At 40.8% G+C, this 18,158-nt stretch overlaps 1 long non-coding RNA gene across 4 annotated transcripts in view; it reads left to right on the forward strand.

Annotated features, from left to right (window-relative positions):
* Window positions 1-5,977: 5,977 nt before the first annotated feature.
* LOC310903335 overlaps window positions 5,978-18,158 on the forward strand; it is a 581,276-nt gene continuing 569,095 nt past the window's right edge. Inside the window, exon 1 of one of the 4 annotated variants that reach the window (XR_014587462.1) lies at window positions 5,978-10,737. This is a non-coding gene — a long non-coding RNA (uncharacterized lncRNA). The remainder of the gene's footprint in view (window positions 10,738-18,158) is intronic. The other 3 variants (XR_014587463.1, XR_014587464.1, XR_014587465.1) reach the window with 3 other exon arrangements.

The following is an 18,158-nucleotide window of genomic DNA, read 5'->3' on the forward strand; positions in this document are numbered from 1 at the left end:
GAGAGATTTTAAAGATCAAGGTTAAAATAATTAAGAAAACGGTGATTGACTATTTATTTATATTATTAATTTTTTTTAAGCTTAGCTTTTCAAGATCCCTCCCCCCCCTCCCCCCGGGTTATTGCACTTGGTATTTAACCTTGCATTTATTCTGTAAGCTGTAAATTAAAAGGCTAAATAATCTGTGTGACCTTTCATAAAGCCTCAGTGGGAAAAAGTTGCTCTCTGATTTATCAGCTGTATCCAGGGTCTGTAACCAGCGGATTTCTGCCTTGAGTTCATGTTTGGGCTCAAGTGTAACTGAAATTGTTTCAGTTCAGGTGAAGTTCAGCTCAGCAGCAGTGTATTAACCAGTCTGATCCGTGCCTGCAAGAGGCCCAGCTGGCTGCAGGGAGCTTTGACCATGGGGTGAGCCCGATTTTTGCCTTCCTGCGCGCTCCCCGCTGCGGCAGCTGCTCTCCTGCTCTCCGGGGCTGGCTGGCGGGGTGCTGAGCTGCCCAGGGTGCTACAGGTGGATCCCTGGGGATCAGGAGACAATTATTGAGTAGAAAATTGAAAATTGCCTTGCAGTTTTTTAGGGCTGGTTTCCATAGAGTTGCAGCAGTGGTGTGGTATGCTGTGGAACAAGCAATTTTACAAGTGTTGGGCAGCCTGAATAGGCATCGCTGGGACTGTTCCCATGCTTGCAAGCATCAGACCTAACGTTCTGGCGAGGCTTTGAAAGATCCAGACCTCACACGTAGCAGTGGAGTTTTGGAACATGCTTGCTTGTGTTGCGGGTGATTTTGCAAGTGATGAGTCTGTATCTGAGGGTAGCAGAAAGCCAAAAATGTTTGTTCTGCAATTAGCCTGTGGGAATTCTTCAGAGCAGCACCTGTGTTCTGTGTGACTCACGGCGATCGCACAACCCCAGGCAAGGTGCTGGCAGGTGCTATTCAGGTGAGAGACAGCTATGGCTCTGCAGGGGACTGCAGCAGTGCCTAGCGAAAGCTCCGAGCAGGGAGGCTACCTAACAAACTGTCAGTTGTCACCCACAGGGTTCATCCTTGCACTGGCCTGTGCCTATTTATCTCCTCCTTGGTGTTTGCCCCGATGTACTCTGTGTGAAGCAGCAGTGAGCTGACACTAGAGTTGAGTCAAATGTTTAGTTGGCGTGTTTCGCTGTCCAAGATGTTTTCCTACGGTTGTGTCCTCGTGGACAGAGAGATGTCCCAGAAGAGAGCACTGAAACAGCCTGGAGAAGCAGAGCTGCAGCAGACGGGTGGTCCTATAACACTGCACTGTGAAGGTTATTGATCTGGAGCCAGTTTTAAGTTTCATGTTAGATGTGCTTGTGTGATATCTGACTCAAACTTGAATTATCAGTAATTGATTTTGTTATTTTTATTTAATGCATATAATACTTTAAATATGGAGTAGTTAGATCTCAATTTTATTTTGTGCTGTGATATTCTCTCTTTCTTTGTGTTACTGTTGATCGCCTTTTGCCTTCTCTTCAGTAATGTTATAACCTTAGTTGTTCACATCATCAGATTTTTATTCTGGTGCTCTTGACATCGCACAGTCAGTTTCCACTCTTACAGCTTATTTTATATCCTTTCCTCTGAAATACACTGTTTATTTATTTATGTTGTAAAGATACACATAGTGCCCTTATTTGAAGCAGCTAAATTGCTGCTTGAGAGGTGTGGTGCTGTGTATATATTACTCCGTTTATGTTCTTACCATTCATGACTGGTAGAACCATTTGACTGGAGTATGGCTCCATTAATCTCTCTTCACTATTTATATGTATTAATTAGTTTAAAATTTCACTCATCAGGATAGCTGCGTTAAGTATAACATCTTCTGGTTACTCCTGGGGCAGCAGCTGTAGTGGGAATACTAATCAAGTGGCTTGGTCACAACAGTTCTCCTGTGATCACTCTGTTCTGTGTGTAGACGCAGCAGTTTAGCCAAGCAAGTTCCATCATAATTTTTTAGGGAAGTTTTAAAGATGTTCAGAAACTCTCATCTGATTTAACTCTCTCATCTCCTGATGTGATTTCCATCATTTTACAGAGTAGGCAGGTACATCTGTATCATGCAACATAGCTTCCTGAATGATATTAAAATATAAGATTTTGCTAAATGATGGTCAGTTTCTCAGCAGCTACTTTTTGTATGCTTATGCAAAATGTATGCTGCTTCTTTGTTTGTTGCTCTCAGAAAAAGAAGGACAAAGCTTTCAGACTGTGGTGGCTAAAATTACAGCCCAAACCATACTAATATACAAAAAAGAGAAAGGATTTAAAGTTGCAGAGTATTTTGAAATTGCCACTGAAGTCCAACAGAAGTGCCGGTGTTCTCCTGCATTGAGAAATGTCTCATCCATTTTTACAAGCTGGGTTGAATGCTTTATTGTAGGTGCTTATTTTAAGAAGATTATCTGTTGTTGAGTAGACTTTCCCACAAAAGTAAATGGAGAAAAGTATTAGTCCTCCTTTAGTACTTACAAGCCCATGCGTACCCTAAGCATTAATCTCGTTAATTTAGATTATTTGCCCCAAATGAGAAATAGCCCGAAGGTTACTTGGCCTGCACTTCTCCCACATGGGATTGGTTATAAACGTTATTGACTGCGGTTCTGTGCAGCTCAGGTGGAAAGGACAGGGATTATTATTAAACATTTTATAGCACAACAGATGTACCTGCAAACAGTCTGACACAGAGGAGACAAAATAGGACAACGGCTGAGGAAAACAAGGATCCAGCGATATCACTGGTGAGAACGTGTTGGGAAAGGAAGAATTTAAACCATGTGGTTTGGGGGTGTAGGAGGGCCCCGTGAGGGCCAGGTGCAGGCATCCTACAAGGGGCAGGGCCATGCTAGGATGCTGTGCTTGGTCTCTTCTCTAGGAACAGCGGTGGGAGTCTCTCAATGAGCTAGAGCATGAAGTGAATGGATCACTTTGTTTCGGTTGTTTTATATCCCGTTTATTTTGCCGCTATGCATAAATAGCTCTGTTTATGTTGAAGTTTACAGCAAATACTTTACTGTTTGCTCGTCTTTGGTTTTCCTGCCTTAACCTCAAGATTAGTAAAGTACAACTTTCATTGCCATATGAAAGAAGCAATGCAATTTATCATAATCTTATTTATTTTTTATGAAATTATATACCCCTTATCAAAATACATAGCTTTTGATCAAGAATTTTGTATGTGTAGGTATGATATAGATTACTTTGTTAAAGTAGGTTGCAATATATAAGACATGCATGATGAAGGAGCAGGGACAAAAGCAGCTAATTTCTTGCATTATTGTCCATTTCTTAACTGCAATAATAATGAAAAATAATCATCCTTTTAAAGTATTTAAAATCAGAAGCTAAGTTTATTTGTAAGATCAGCTCGAGAATTAGTGTTGAAAAAATGTTTTTTGAGGGCTGGAGTTGTTGCACAGAGAAATTTGTGTCAGTACTACGCATTCACCAAAAGAGAGCAACATTGGCACACTGTACGTGCCTCAGGCAAGTAGCCATTTTAAGTGGTGAGCAGGAACATATTGTCCTCTGCTTTAGAGACCGTATTTTACCTGCCTCTGAATGTGAGGGATGTGGTGCAATTATTAGTTAGATTTATGGCTATTGATGATGTATCGTTTACGGATCATATTTTTGTCTTTCAGTTGTTTATGTACAATATGTTTCCTCATTCATTATGAATTCTTTTAGCATACATGTTTATACATTTGCTGAAACATTGCTGCTGTTTTTCCTGTTAGAAACTTTTTTTCAACATCAGACTTTGCATTCATGAATTTTCTTTGGCTAAAGTCATTAAAATGTACTTAATGTTTTCAGTTTTATCAAATGCTTTGGAATGATATCAGCTATATTTTTGATTGATTTGAAAAAATGATCTCATAAGCCTAGATTTTCTTTTTTTAAATATTAATGCTCATCAACATCTTGAGCATGTCGATTGTTTTATTTTACATTGTTTCATTCCTCTGAACACTCCTATTAGCCCCAAAGCTAATGATGCACTAAGATATGCCAAGATACTTATTTAGCAAAGTGTGTTGCAGTTCCTGAAGTTTCTTGGCTCAAATACTACATCCAGCATAAGCTGGTAACTGTGACTTTTTTTAAAGGAAAAAAAGTGGTTCTCAGAATAAAAGTGCAAAGGATTTTAATGCCCAAGGTTGTTTTCACACAACATACTCACCTGCGGTGTCCCGAACCTACCAGTTCCATTTCTTCTAACTCGAACTGGGAATGGCTATCAGCCAGCTGGTTGCTGACAGTGTTTGCAGAGACCGCTATGCCCTGCCGGCCTCTGCTGGCGTGGAGGTGTTGGGGGCATGGCCTCGTGTCCTCCTTTAGAGCAGTGCTGGACCTGTTCAAGCTCCTTAGGCTGCACATGGGTAGCTGTTACTGCCTGGGACAAGGGGAGGGGGCAGGGGAACAAAATCTGTCCCGTGCCCGGCTGAGAAGGGCAGTTTTCTGCTCCCTCTTGTAAGCAGGGCAGGATGTATGGCTTTGGCTCCTTCCTCTTTACTTCCCTTGTAGTCCAGAGGTTGGAATAAACCAAGATGGGATAATGAAGTGCTGTGAACTTTCCAGTCATTGCCAGTGTCCCAGTAATAGACACCTTTCCAGTGCAGTAACGCAGCCGGTCTGCATTTGTGAGGACGTGCTGTGAAGTTGGGCCTCGGGCTGTGAGGGTGCCGAAGGGCCAACGTGCCCACATCCGCGGCCCAGCTGCACACGGGTGCCTCGGACAAGTCCCTGACCCCCAAGAGACTCTTGAAAAGGTCCCGTAGTCCAAGTGGCTTCCCTGGGATCCACCTGAGGGGGTCTGACAAAGCGTCAGCTGAGCATGCCGAAGGACAGAGCGCACGGAGGCACGCGTGGCCTGCTGCTGCCCTTCGCCGGGCAGGGACAGCCTGGGGTCACAGAGTGGGAAGACAGGGAGAACAGGGGCACGAAGAATTGCTGCAGCAACCCCAGCAGCTCGTCCTGATATTGGGGATGTTTTGTAATGTAGATGATTTGCAGTAACAGAAAGGAAGCACAGGACGTATGTAAAATAGGAGTGAGCTTGAATCCAAACGTGGCCAGAGGCAACACAAATGACAGTATGTTTTTAAGAGTTAGAAAACTCACTTCCAGGGTTGCTGGAGTCAAGAAGTGCTGGGTGTGGGGGTTACCGGGAAGGAAATCATGTGCTTTTATAGCCTGGAATTTTCAATGCGTGTGCCTCTATTTACTCCTATTTAAAAATAAAATAAATACTTAATTTCCAAGTTGAGTATTCTATGACGGTTCCCTGTGAAGAACAAAAGGGCAGCTCCGTTAGATGCTTGTTGTGGGAGTGAGAGCAGGTTTGGGCCCTGGAGAGCTAAGCAAGGGTACAGCAAGTAGATTTGGCTATGCCTGAGGCTTTGAGCCTGTGCTTGTTTTTTGTGGCGTGTCTGCTGGAATAAGGAGCTCTTCATCTGAGACCTCCGCGCACAGAGCGCGACCCTGTCTGTGCCAGGCGGGCTCTGCCCCTGAAGAGCCACTCTCACATCTCTTTGCCAGCTGCGCATAAACATGAGATTGAACCTGCTTTTCACTCCCACCAGAAGAGTCGTCTGCATCAGCAGCCCGAAGTCTAAGTGTAGGGGCTGCATGTAAATAAGATGAATAAAATGTGTATGTGTATACATTTAGTGATCTACATTCACACACATACACAAATTTTGCTCAAAACCCAGAATTCTGAAAGAATTGTCTGAGAAATATATTTTTATTTAACAATCTACTAGCCAAGACCTCACCCCTTTTCCAAATGTTTTCCAGCTAAATAAGCATTTGAAATAAACATTCTGAGGCTGCCTAAGCTTTCAAGGCAGGACTCTGGATGCTTCACATCTGAGATTGAAATAGAGCATTTCTGAAACCGCCGCTTCAAAGGTATGAGCTCTTGCGAAGGAAGGTTGGCTAGTTTTCAGGAGAGGGGGGTACGCTGATTCTGTCCAAATGACAGGCATTAAGCATAGCTAAAAAGGTTTAATTTGGAAGGACTACTGCAGGACCTTGTGGGTCACTTCTCTTTGTAGACCAAACTTACTCTCCTAATGCCAACTTTCAATACAAGACGAGAGCTTTCCCTCTTTCTGAATTACTGGGGTTCATTGTGGTTATACAGCCAGGTTAGGGAGGCCATCTGAGGGTGGAGAATTTGCACCGGAGGCATCCAAACGAGAGACCCACATGGGTATTTACGCCTGTGTTTTTGTACATAGTTCTTGACCAAATGATGGATATTTCCTAGAAATGTATTTTGTGGAAAATATTAATCATTTAGCTGACTCTTCTTTTGACTCACCGTAGTGGTTGTCTGTGTACACAAACAATCAGGAGTGGTATTCTAACTATTGAGTTGTGTAAATTTATCAATGTCAGCTAAACTGACTTCGGTGTGAATGTCAGTTGTACACACAAAGGCAAAATACGGCTCTTAGTTTCCAGACTAAGTTTATACGGCTCCTGTGAACAAAAGGTGCTAAACTGTTCTGAATAAGTAACATGCATTAGTCAATGTAATCAGCAACGTTGTCACTGAACCTTTCTTATGCAACAGTAAGAGAGTGAAACTGCTGGTCCTAGACCAGAAGTCCTGGGGAGGCTTGGTGAGACGAGTCTGGGTGGCCTTTAGGCTCCCACTGGCTGACAGTGGGGGAAACTAAGAAATGGGGACTACTGTGTAGGGAGGATAGGGTTTCTCGAGTGGAAGCAAGCGAGCGCCTGCACTGCCAGCTTTGTGTGCTCAGTAAGTGCCCTAAGAGATGCTGCAGCTCCGCACAGTTTTCTTGCTTCAGACTGCAGCCTTTGAGAGTCACGGGCTAGTGCTTGAAGCCAGAGCTGTGCTGCTCCAAATTGTGGTCATGTCAGCATAAAAAAACAGCTGAACCTTGAGCAGGGAACACTTTTCATGGTCATACTGTGCTCCTGTGAAGGTCAGGTTTGGGAGACAAATGTACTATTTATGTTTATTTAAAAAGAAAACAACAAAAAAGGCATCAACTATTCTGCCATCTGTTCCCCCATATTTGGCCATATTTATTAGTGATCCGAATTTATGGAGGTGTTCCAGAGCTTTGCTGATTTTTAGTTTGCCTCTTTCTAGTTTCTGTCTATTGATGACTATTTTCTGCTCATCGGTCTATGCAAAGCAGAGCCTAAAATGCTTTATGCAGTTGGTAGCAGAATTTCTGGAAAGGCTAAATTGCAGCTGCTAAGAGAGAGAAATTATTGGAATGGGAGAAGCTTCCAATTCAAGTCTTGCTGTGTGTGCTTCTGTGATTTGTTTGCATAACGCAGTACTGTAGCTCTTACCACCTAAACAGCCCTGCATCATCTGGTCTCCTGCTGTAAGGGTGAGATGTCTAAAAGCACAGCAGGGGCATGAAAATTACAGAACTTGGAGATCAGAATTGACCAATACAGAAGTTACAGTAATTGTTTAAATCTGTAGTATCCAACTGGTGGTGGATGATGGCTTCAGACTTCTGCTTCTCATAATTATTTTAACAAAGCTGCAGCTTTTAGCCATGTCTGATGTGAATCCAGAGATCAGTCGTTGCTCTGCAGTGCTCTCAGCAACGGGATGTGGATGCTTCTGCCTCGCCGCTGACAAGCATACGTCTTCTACAGTAAGGTTCGAGGTGTGCCTGTATTGCCAAAATAAAATACGTGAGCAGTAGAATGATATTAGATATTTATCCTTAAATCATTCGGGCTTTTGTTTTAACCCAGACAGGCTTCCTAGGATTAGCAGTCATTTAAAATCTCTTAAGCATATAGCTGAAATCTAACATGAATTATCATTTCATATTTCATTGCTACTGTTTACATGCTGCCAGTGATTCCTGGGTCTGTAAATTGCAGCCAAGTTAGTCCGACCTACAAATCCTGATGTTTTTGCACAATCTCTGTTGTGAACAGCAAGGGCATGTGTATTCTGCTAATCCGGATTCAGACAGAAGTGTGCGGTCTGGGCACTAAATATAACTTGTTTTTAGGAAAAATAAGTTGTTATTTTCTTAAACACACCTTGAAGCAAATGAAATATTGCCTATTTTGTGTGTTTTTGTTTTTAAAACTATTTTAAAATATTCCACAGCAGACATTCTACCCACAGAAAACAGCAGGGGAGTTTTCTTACATAATAATCTGACAGATGTGTCATGGTATCTAATCCCTTAAACCTCCAAAGCCCTCTGATAGTGGATGTTTTAAAAGGCCAGATTGAAAAAGCATGCTGCTCTTTTTTAGTCTTTGCCTTCAGTGCCCATTCCACACTCGATTGCTTTATTTTGCTAAAGCGGTGTACATGATAACTTGAAGCCAAGAGAAAAAAAAATATGGTAAAAAATAGAATAAAAAATACCATTAATATAATTAATGCCAAACGAGAACACCATTTTAAATCTGTGTTTAGATTCGGATCTTCTCATTCAAATCTCTCTGTTCCATGCTTTCTCTGAGATTCTATCAAGAAGTAAATCAATAATAATTACACACACAAGATGACCAGCAGACTTGCAACTGAACCATCAAGATTTTCACATTCCTTTACTATGCCACCGTGTAATCATATTACTGTAACTCTTGTGCTCTTTCTTCTCGGGCATTTCTGTCCCGTAGTGCGCTGCATCTGTGAGTACACCATCGGCCATTCAAAGCTGGCGACTCTCTTCTATTTGTCTGGTTAAGCACCTTGCATACTTCTTAAAATAACAAAGTCTTCAGAACAGTCTTTGCCTCCTAGCTCATTTTAGCCTTTTCTTTTTCAGGGCAGTTATAGCTTTAATAATGCAAATGCCACATGAAATGTCGAACATTAATTCAGAGGATCAGGGTTTCAGTTAATGACGTTAAATAAGTTCCCTTGATAGTTAGGTACCACAGCATACAAGTTTATTTCAGATGGCAGGAATTTTGAGTATCTGAGGCTTGGATAATCAACATCACAATACATGTGACTTCTGCTTCATTTGCCATAAATTTGTGTTCTACATGCTTTTAAAACTTGTATCATGTACTGTCACATTGGAGTTGGATCTGAACTGGTATCCAAACTTAAAAGAATCAAAGGTTCAGAAAAGAAAGCTGACATTGGAGATATTTGACATCCACAAAAGTGCAATATTGTGTTAATGTGTAGATGAAAAAAGATTCTTTAAAATATATGAGAACACGTTCTGTAATTTGTTTCAAAGATGTTGGTGTTTGTTTTGATAAAATCATAACTTTCTAGTCATAATCCTTATTGCTTTTAGCGAGGCAATTATTTAGGGCTCGTTCGTTGAAATGTGAACTGACTTGAGATGTCTCACCTGATGAGGTTATCAAGGATTTGTGAAATGACACTGAGACTGAGAAACTAATCATCTCTTCTCTGATGACACAAAGGAGTCTTTCTTTTCCATGAATGCAGCAACTGACCTTGACTTTACACATGGTCAGTTTCTACATTTTTTTCAGCTTTAAGAAAAAGCATTTTTCAACAGACTAATCCTATAATGCAGTGATTTCTTTTTCAGTGAGGATTTCTCAGTGATTTTTAGTTCTGTTCGGGCTAAGGTTCTTTATAGACCAGCTGTACACACATTAAATGCAAGATAAAAACAAGAGGATAGACAAGAAATGAAGATTATACACAAAGACTTCTAGGTTAAAGTGATTCTGCCAGTCTAGCAAATGTGAAATGCAAGGTTAAGAAAAAGGCTTTGTTATTTAAGTGGCACATCTTGCATTATGGACAAGAGATTTTTTTTTTTTTTTGTGTTTATGTATAGATTACAGTGTTATCTAAGGGTGGTCTCTGTTCATTGCACACCCCTTCGTATGGAGTCAGGTGTCTTCTCTGTTTTCCTTGTACAGAATTGACAATTTTCAAATGACCACCTTTCTATCTTGTATTTTTATTTCTTAATTATTGCTGTGTGTATATTGAGAGCAGCTTGATGCCTCAAACTCACATTTAGGCTTAGTAGTGTAATATCTTATGTGTCTGTTTATTCCTCCTATACTGAGGAAATGATGTACAAAACATAGCAACTAAAACTGAGAGAAACTTGCTGAAATGTTCTTTTGATCAGAATAATCACCTCAAACAATAGTAAAAAAAAAAAATAAAAGGGTTTTAGTTTTGAACTTTGGAGTAGGAGTTTAAATTTGGGTCTCTGGTACTGAGGATAATATCCTCATACTGAGCTGTAGGTAGGAAGAGTCTTTTCTCATTATGAATATTGTTTATATCAAGCAGAGGAGTTTCCATAGGAAAGAAATGCCTCAGATTACCAATATTTCGGTGGAGCAGGGTGTTTCATGCTTCACCTCAACGGCTGGAATGCTCATTCAAGGTTGCTCAAGGGCATTACTTTTTTGTTGCTGCTTGGAGGAATAGGGCTTTTTTATATAAAGATGTGGTGCGCTTTTGCAGCTGGAAAAACGGAGCTTAGCTCTGCACTTAGCAGGTGATCAGTGGTAACTAACTGTCTGCTGACCAAATCAGGTGCTTGGTCACCTGTGCCTGCCCTTTCCCCAGCATCCCACCTGTGCTGCATTGCACTGAGCAGCCAGTGCCTGGCGGTGGGGAGCGGGGCAGCCCCGTGTTTGATATGCCTGCTGCGGTTGTAGATCGAGCCCTTTGTTCTCTGGCATCTCTCCATTTGAAAAATCATAGGATCGCCATCATCATGTGAGTGTTGCGCAGAAAAGATTAGGAGGTGTTCAGATGCTGTATTGTTTTGGTAGGGACCAAGAAGGTATTTCAGTCAAGTGTGAGATGGATTCCTTAAGCCAGCTGCAGAGGGGCGCTAAACTGGTGCATTTCCACAGAAGTTAGTTTTGGTTTGATCTATGGTTTCTGTCTGATCTTTATTCAAAATCTGTTTCTGCTCGATGAATGCCCACCTTTCCCCAGTGGCCCGTGTTTCATGTGAAAGACCTCCTCTGTTCAACATACACCATCAGATTATTTCTGTCTCAGTACATAGTTGCTTGGGAAAGATGTTCTTAAATGAGTAATTTTTACCCAGGTAATTATCGCGTTAATTGCACAGATATTTTTCTCTTATTTTTAGAAGATATTCCTCTCTTAATTTTGATATACATTTTATGAAATGATTTATGTAACATACGTGACCTTACCTTTGTGATTAAGGGTTTCAATTGTGGAAAAAATCAGGACCTGATTTTTTAAGGTTCTGTGTCCTAATGTATATGTATATACATTTACTTTTAAGTGATGCTTACACCAAATTACATTAGTTTGCAAGTATGGAAGAGAGAGTTAGTCTAATTGAGTATTATTTATGCTTTTTGTGGACTGTTTGCTACGTTGTTGAAGCTCTGCACTCAGAAAATAAAATACAGTCCTCTGATTCTAAAATCCTATTTCCTCGCTTCCAGATGGTAGCACATGCAATATTTTACAACACAGCTAAGCCTTGTGTTTCATTGCTTGGTACAGTGAAGGGGCCTTCTAGAAAAAGGCATAAAACAAAGATTTCTAGAACAGAAGAAAACTGAAGGACGTGAAGATGGCTAGGCAGTGTCTTCAGAAAACTTATTATCCTGTTCCTGTGAAAATGGGGCAAAAAATGCCCTGTGCCTACCTGACCTTTCAGGAAAATTATAGGCAAGATGTACATAGGCTGCTTTTCTGCCTTAAGCCTATATTCCACTGGCTATATAACCACTTTTTATTTTTAAGAACCTTCACAGGTTTACTGCATTTATTTATTAGTAAAAAGGTTACAATTGCTCAGAAACTGTTGAAATGTGCCACGGCCCATATGCCTACGATTAGATTTGCTGTTATCTTTCTAAATCCAAAATTTAGATGCTTGGAAATCATGCAGTCAGCTGGCTGGCTATAAAATGTTGTGGGAGAGCATACGTACAATTTCTTATGTTGAAACTCTTTGTCTTTTAACGAGTGGACGAATTGTTTGTAGGGCCAAAAAGAAAGACTTGAGTGTGGCTGTTGGAGCAGCTATCTGGAAGAGGAAGAGCTATGTTCCTGTTCTAATAGTTAATTGAAAGAGATGTTTTATATAGACCGTTTTTATTTTTTTTTAAATATTAAATTACACTCCTAATCCAGAGCTGTGGATTCCTCCAGGTAGCCGCAATTAGATGGCCTGTTGTTAGGAGCGCTGTGCAGCAGGGAGAGGCTGGCCGCAGAGGAAGGAAGGTGCCGCAGCCAGGCACGTCCTTCTGAACTGGCAGTTCTGCAAAGCTCTGCCCGCGCCACCACCGGCACTGAAGGTTCAGAAAGGCCGAATTCTGATATTGCTTGCTTCTATGAAGAGCCCTTGGGCTTGTGCAGGTGTAATGGGCTGGAAATTAGTGAAATGAGTCAATAATTCTGCTGGCAAGTGAGAAGAAGGAATAAAATCCACAGTTGTGCGTAGCTGGCTGAGGTGATTACCTGCACAGGGGTAACAGGAGTAAGGGTAGGAAACACTTTTATCCCAATAGACTCTCACAAATGAAGATATTGGTTAAAACTGATATTCTCTCAAGACCACTTCTTGTGAATATTAATCAGGAAAACCAGAAATACTAGGTTTTGTTTTGCTATGTGACTCTTCCTTGTTACCTAATTGTCATGTAATTAGCCTGCTGTTTATTGGGAAGGCATACTGTATGACAGCTATCTACTTCTTTAAAAAAAAAAAAAAAGAAAAAAGAAACACACACCACATCCTGTGTTGAATGTAGGACTTACACTATGACGCTTTAGGGAGGGGCTGTTTGAAGATGCATCGTAGCTTGAAATCAGAAGGGATAAGGAGTATTAGGAGCCGGGTAGTGTGGAAACTTCCATACCATGGTTGAGTTACAAAGGCTATTGACTTTGTGGAGAGGGACTTTGTGTTGCTGTCGTTGTGCTTGGTGACTGCGGCATGTTCAGAGAGACCAGGAGCAGTGGGCACTGCTATTTTGACTGCTGTCACACAATGGCAGAATAGCTGAGGTGGGCTGGGACCTCTGGAGATCCTTTAGGCCACTCCCTGCTCAAAGCAGGCTCGGCTGGAACAGGCTGCTTGCAGCTGTGCCCAGCTGAGTTTTGAACATCTCGGGGGTGAGATGAGGATCACAAATTTAGTAGTGAAACCCACTATCAACAAGCATGTACTGAGCAAACCTGCCTCCTGCTGCAGCTCTTTGGAGGTCTCCTGTGTGGTGGCCTTCTGAGGGAACGCAGCTTTCTAACCAGGCAGAACTGAAGCTCGAGGCCTCCATTAATTTAATTGCAGAAGGATAGAGTGGCTCTAGTTCCCATTTTGGGATGTGTAATGTGGTGGATGTAAATCACTTCAGCACAGAAACTCCATTGAAATGAATGGAGCAGTTGTGATTTGTAGTATTGGATGGTTTCCTCTCCTCAGCCTTGTTTTCAAATTTCATATTGCAGTAGAGCTGCTAACACTGGAAGTTCAAATGCTGTTAGTGTCTGAAGGTAACTCTGGATGTCTCCACATATATTTTCCACAATGTCAACTGGCATACAGTTGCAGCTGCTCCTTTACAGTTTATTCCAAGGGTCATTGCTATTTTTTTCTTCTGAAGTTGTACTCTGACTGTGCTCCCTCTCTCACAGTTCACGCGGAGAAAACTTGTTGCAGGATCAGGATCTGATCTGGAACCAGTGGTCTGTGCTTATTAACAAATTTGCTTAGCGAGTGCAGATAGGTTAATTGAAGTTAGTTGTGTGTGACCAGGTTGGTTTGTCTTTAATCTCTTATGTTTAAATTTTATGTGCGTGAAGACAATTAATCCTCTTAACTGCTGTAGACTTTGAATGCTTAGTAAATAAGTGGCCTCTTTAATTGATGCTATGGTGTTTGCCTGTATAAGCCAAAATAAAAGTAAAGCGCTACACACTGGGCCTTGAGGGAATCTTCATCAGTGCAGTGAGAGGTTCTATTATGTAAAAGGCTTAAGAGTCTTCCCAGCTCATTATTTTTATAGTACTGTCTGCTTGTCTCTTTTAAGACAATGCTCCTTTTTTAGCATCAACAATTTTGAGATCAGAGATCACTTCCTGAGTCAAGGCAAATTGAGCAAGATATTTCAGCACTTGACAATCAAAGATGCACTTCTCGGGCATATAGGTTAACACTGCCTTTTTTTTTTTTAACTGAAACCCAAAAAGGTGTTCCTCTTCAAGTGAAGGGCTTGTTATCTTCACACTGCACACAGTAAAATAATAGTCCAGAGCTTATTTCTTCACAGAGAAACGTAAGTGCTTTACACGGTGTATAGCTAGGGATTGCTCACTGGCCAACCATCCAAAATAGTGTTATTCCGTACCAGTAAATCTGTATAACAGTTTTCATGAGATGAAATACCTTCTTCGCTTTTAATTATGAATCAAATTTTATGCTGGCAAAATGCCTTTTTTTTTTTTTTCCAGGTAGCATTTAAACTCCTAACACTACTGAGTGCCATGTTAGTGTCAGTTAGCACATCCTTGTTTATACCAGGTTTCAGATCATACCCGTGTTTCTTAAATCGCTGTTCAAGTGATGTTTTATTTTGGCCTGCACAGTGAATTGATTAGGGGTAGTAAGAGGGAGAGGAAGGAATGTGACAGTCTGGGTAATTTGTCATACATGAGGTATGATGGAGAAAGGGATTATTGTCTCACTTATACTGAAGTCTACACTGAGACGAGTTTCACAATAAATATTTTGCCAGGCTGCAAATGTCCTCCGTATTATGCCAGACATCAGCTGAGCGCAGATTAAAGTTGTTAGTGCCTCAGCCAGGCTTTTTCTGTAGGTGTCACACTCGCTCGCTGCCTCGGCTTGATGTTGCGTAGCTCTGCTCTGAAGTTCTCAGATCTTATCACATTTACTTACACATGTAATTGTGTTCATACATAATTTGTTATTAAATTCAGTCATATGTAATGATTTTGGGAACTAATAACCTATTTAAAGTACAGTCTGTATTTTTGAATAACTTTTCTTTAAGGTTCTTAATTTTTTAACACAACTTTTAAGGTCAGTGGTCCGACCGTGTAAATTATTAAATACTTCTAAATTTTTTATAACTTTCCCCAGCAATGCAGACTGGATTTTCCCTTCTCTTCGCCGTTCCTGGATGTGTAGCATGGAGGGTGATACTGTACATCTTTGCTTTTTTGCTTCAGATCATAGTCATTAATGTGAAATCTAAGCTCTCATTCTCTGTGTTACCATTACAATTAGTAAAATATTTTGCTACCTCACAGTGAAAATTGACCTGCTTCTTTAATCTGTATGAGGTTGCACAGTGAGTATCACGTTCATCCCTTGATTTGGATCAGTTCTCAAGACAAGGGCCACCACTACCCCAGCACAGCACTGCAGCAGCAGCAGAATTTGACAGTCTGCGTTTCTACTACCTCTGAACCTGAAGATCCTGTCCTAGGACAGATTTTTGTCCTCTGAAACTGTGGAGTAAAGTGATACTGCTCATTTTACCTGAGTAACAGTACAGAGGAAAATTTTGCAAGGCAAGAAGAATTCAAATTGAGATCCATTTGCACTAGCTGGTGAATTACTCCACAGAATTACCCATATGGAGATTTCTCTGCTAGAAAGTAGAGAAAGAAGCTTCTAGTAAATGTCTGGGACAGTTCAAATAGTTCTCAGTTGGAGACCACTGTTAGAGGATTTGGTGTTTCCTTTCCCACCCAGTGGTTCAGTTTTAATATTGTGCCTGCATCACTGTAGACAAAAAGCAAAAACACAGTAGAGTAATTGCAAACATTTACATTGAGTCATGAATTCAAATCTTTGCAACCATCACATCTTTTTGTTTGGGTCAGCCGTTTGATGCTGATAAAAATCAGCGCAACATCTTCCTATCAGTGGCAATCACATCAGCGGCATAACTAGCAGCTATAAAAGAAGCTGCAAAGCAAAAATAACATTTGCTGGACTTTCAAAAGCAAAATAAATAAATAAAATATCCCTCCCACCAGGCAAAAGTCCCTGCACTCTAGACAAAGCACATTGTTTGACTTATCTAGGTCTAGAAATTTTGGTGATGCAAATATTCTATCTATACTGTGGAACTTTATAAGTAAAGAAAATGTGGCCAGTTTTGTCCTCTCATCCATCTGAGTCTTCTTAACACCTTGTTTGCTCTTTTCCTGGTGAAAAAAGGAAAGACAAAACATCTGTTTCTTTTACTTCATAAAGTACTTTTACTTCATCCCTGCTTTCAAGTAGTTCCTGAATGTGCTTATGATTGCACAATGACAATTCTATACATAAGAAATTTTAGGGAAAGAAATAGACATCAAAATCAATTTACAGTGAAGAGAATACTTATCTGGATAAATGAGTTTGTGCATGGGATGGTGCTCCCGCTGAACTCTACAACAGATACGTACCAGCAGACACTGCGATCTTCCAAAAAAGCAGTTCAAATACAAAACAGGGATTTCCTTTATGTTTTGCTTGTCAGCAAACAAGCAGCTTAATTTTATGCTGATGGAATCAGGTAATATGTAATGTTTTCTGATGATACTGGGCATGTGTGCAGACTGAAGTGACCACCCATTACGTGCCTTGTGGTGCCTGGTCTCGTGAAACATCTCTGGCTTTTCAGGCTGAGCTACCTTCTGCGGTTGCTGATGTCAATGAGAGCTATGAATGTTCAGCATTTCTGGAAATCAGACACAGATTGTCTCAAGTTGGGTGCCCCAAATCTTCAGAAAATACTGCTAATTAGGCGTTTTGCTGGAGGGTGCTCTCTGAAACCACCATGAGATAGGGTTACTGTGATTGAAGTCTCTTCTATTTTGGAATCTAATTTCAAAATGACTGACAATAAACACAGTGCCTGATCAAAAGACATGCAAAGCATGGGGTCCCCTCCTGCTGCATATTTATACACTGCAGTGTGTTATAAATACATTAAACTCAGTAGAAACCATTGTAGTTTATATAAATCAACTGTTATTGAAGAGCTAGCCAGTTCATTAGTGTGTGTGCTCCTGCATGTGAACATGGTTTGCTGGGCCGCTGGAGGGAGACAGTTCCTGGGGTGTCAGACCTCTGGTGGTCCTCTGGCATCCTTCTTCACTTGAAGGTATCAGCAATTAATTGTGCAAAGCTGTGCAATAGATTTTGCAAATGAAATACCCGAACCTCTGTCTTCTTAAAGTACCTTTAGGTCAGTTACAGTTAAGCGATGAAACATATTAAACACAGGTGACCTGGGAAAACAACTCCACCTTTCAGAAGCAGATTGTTTTCCCCTTTGATGTCTTTGTGGAACACTTCGTGTCAATGCTGAAGAAAGAAGCTTTGTCTCTGTGGCTTTATCTAAATCAACATTCCTATGTCAGGAGAAAATAGAACCCAGTGATTCATATGTATTTTGACCTCATAGATAAATATTACTGCATTGTGAGAGAAAAGAGAGAAGGACCGTGATGTTTATTTGCACTCCTTGGCATTAAGATCATTGCCGTGATGTGGACCAGAGGAGGTTTTCTGTGGACTGAGTTAAATCCATATATGACACAGCTTTACTTGAGTCGTATGTAAGAGTCAGAGTGGTACTGTTGGAACTAGGTATGAATTCCACTTCCTTCATGTTCTTGCATGTCTGTGTTTGAGAACAAAAATGGGAAAGTCTGGAATGTATGAGTACCAAATATATATAGAATATAATTTAATCTGTCAGCTGATGTACAGTAATGAGTGCATTATAGTCCAGTGGAAACGTGGACCAGATACGTCTCTACCATTAGCAGGCTTCCCAGAGGACAAAAAATATACGAAGCCAAAAGGAAGCAAGGATACATACATAACTTCCAAATTCAGAATTTTCCCTTTTCTTAACGTGTTAATTTCTCCTGTGTATACGTATTTATTTGTCCAACGCACACCAAGACTTTTTTTCATTTTATGAAGTAAAATGTTAATGGTGGGAAAACATTTGTCAGAGTGGAGAAGCCACTTCTTTGGGAGGGGTGACAATAAGGGGAAGGAATGTTCTTTCTCACCATCTGTTTTCCCTAGAAGGTGGCCCGTGTGGAAAATTGCATGTGTAACTGTAAAGCCAACTGCTAATGAGCCACTGGGGGTGATCCTGGAGTAGGAA

The sequence above is a fragment of the Anser anser genome, assembly GCF_964211835.1.
Source record: "Anser anser genome assembly, chromosome: 8".
Classification (NCBI taxonomy): Eukaryota; Metazoa; Chordata; class Aves; order Anseriformes; family Anatidae; genus Anser; species Anser anser.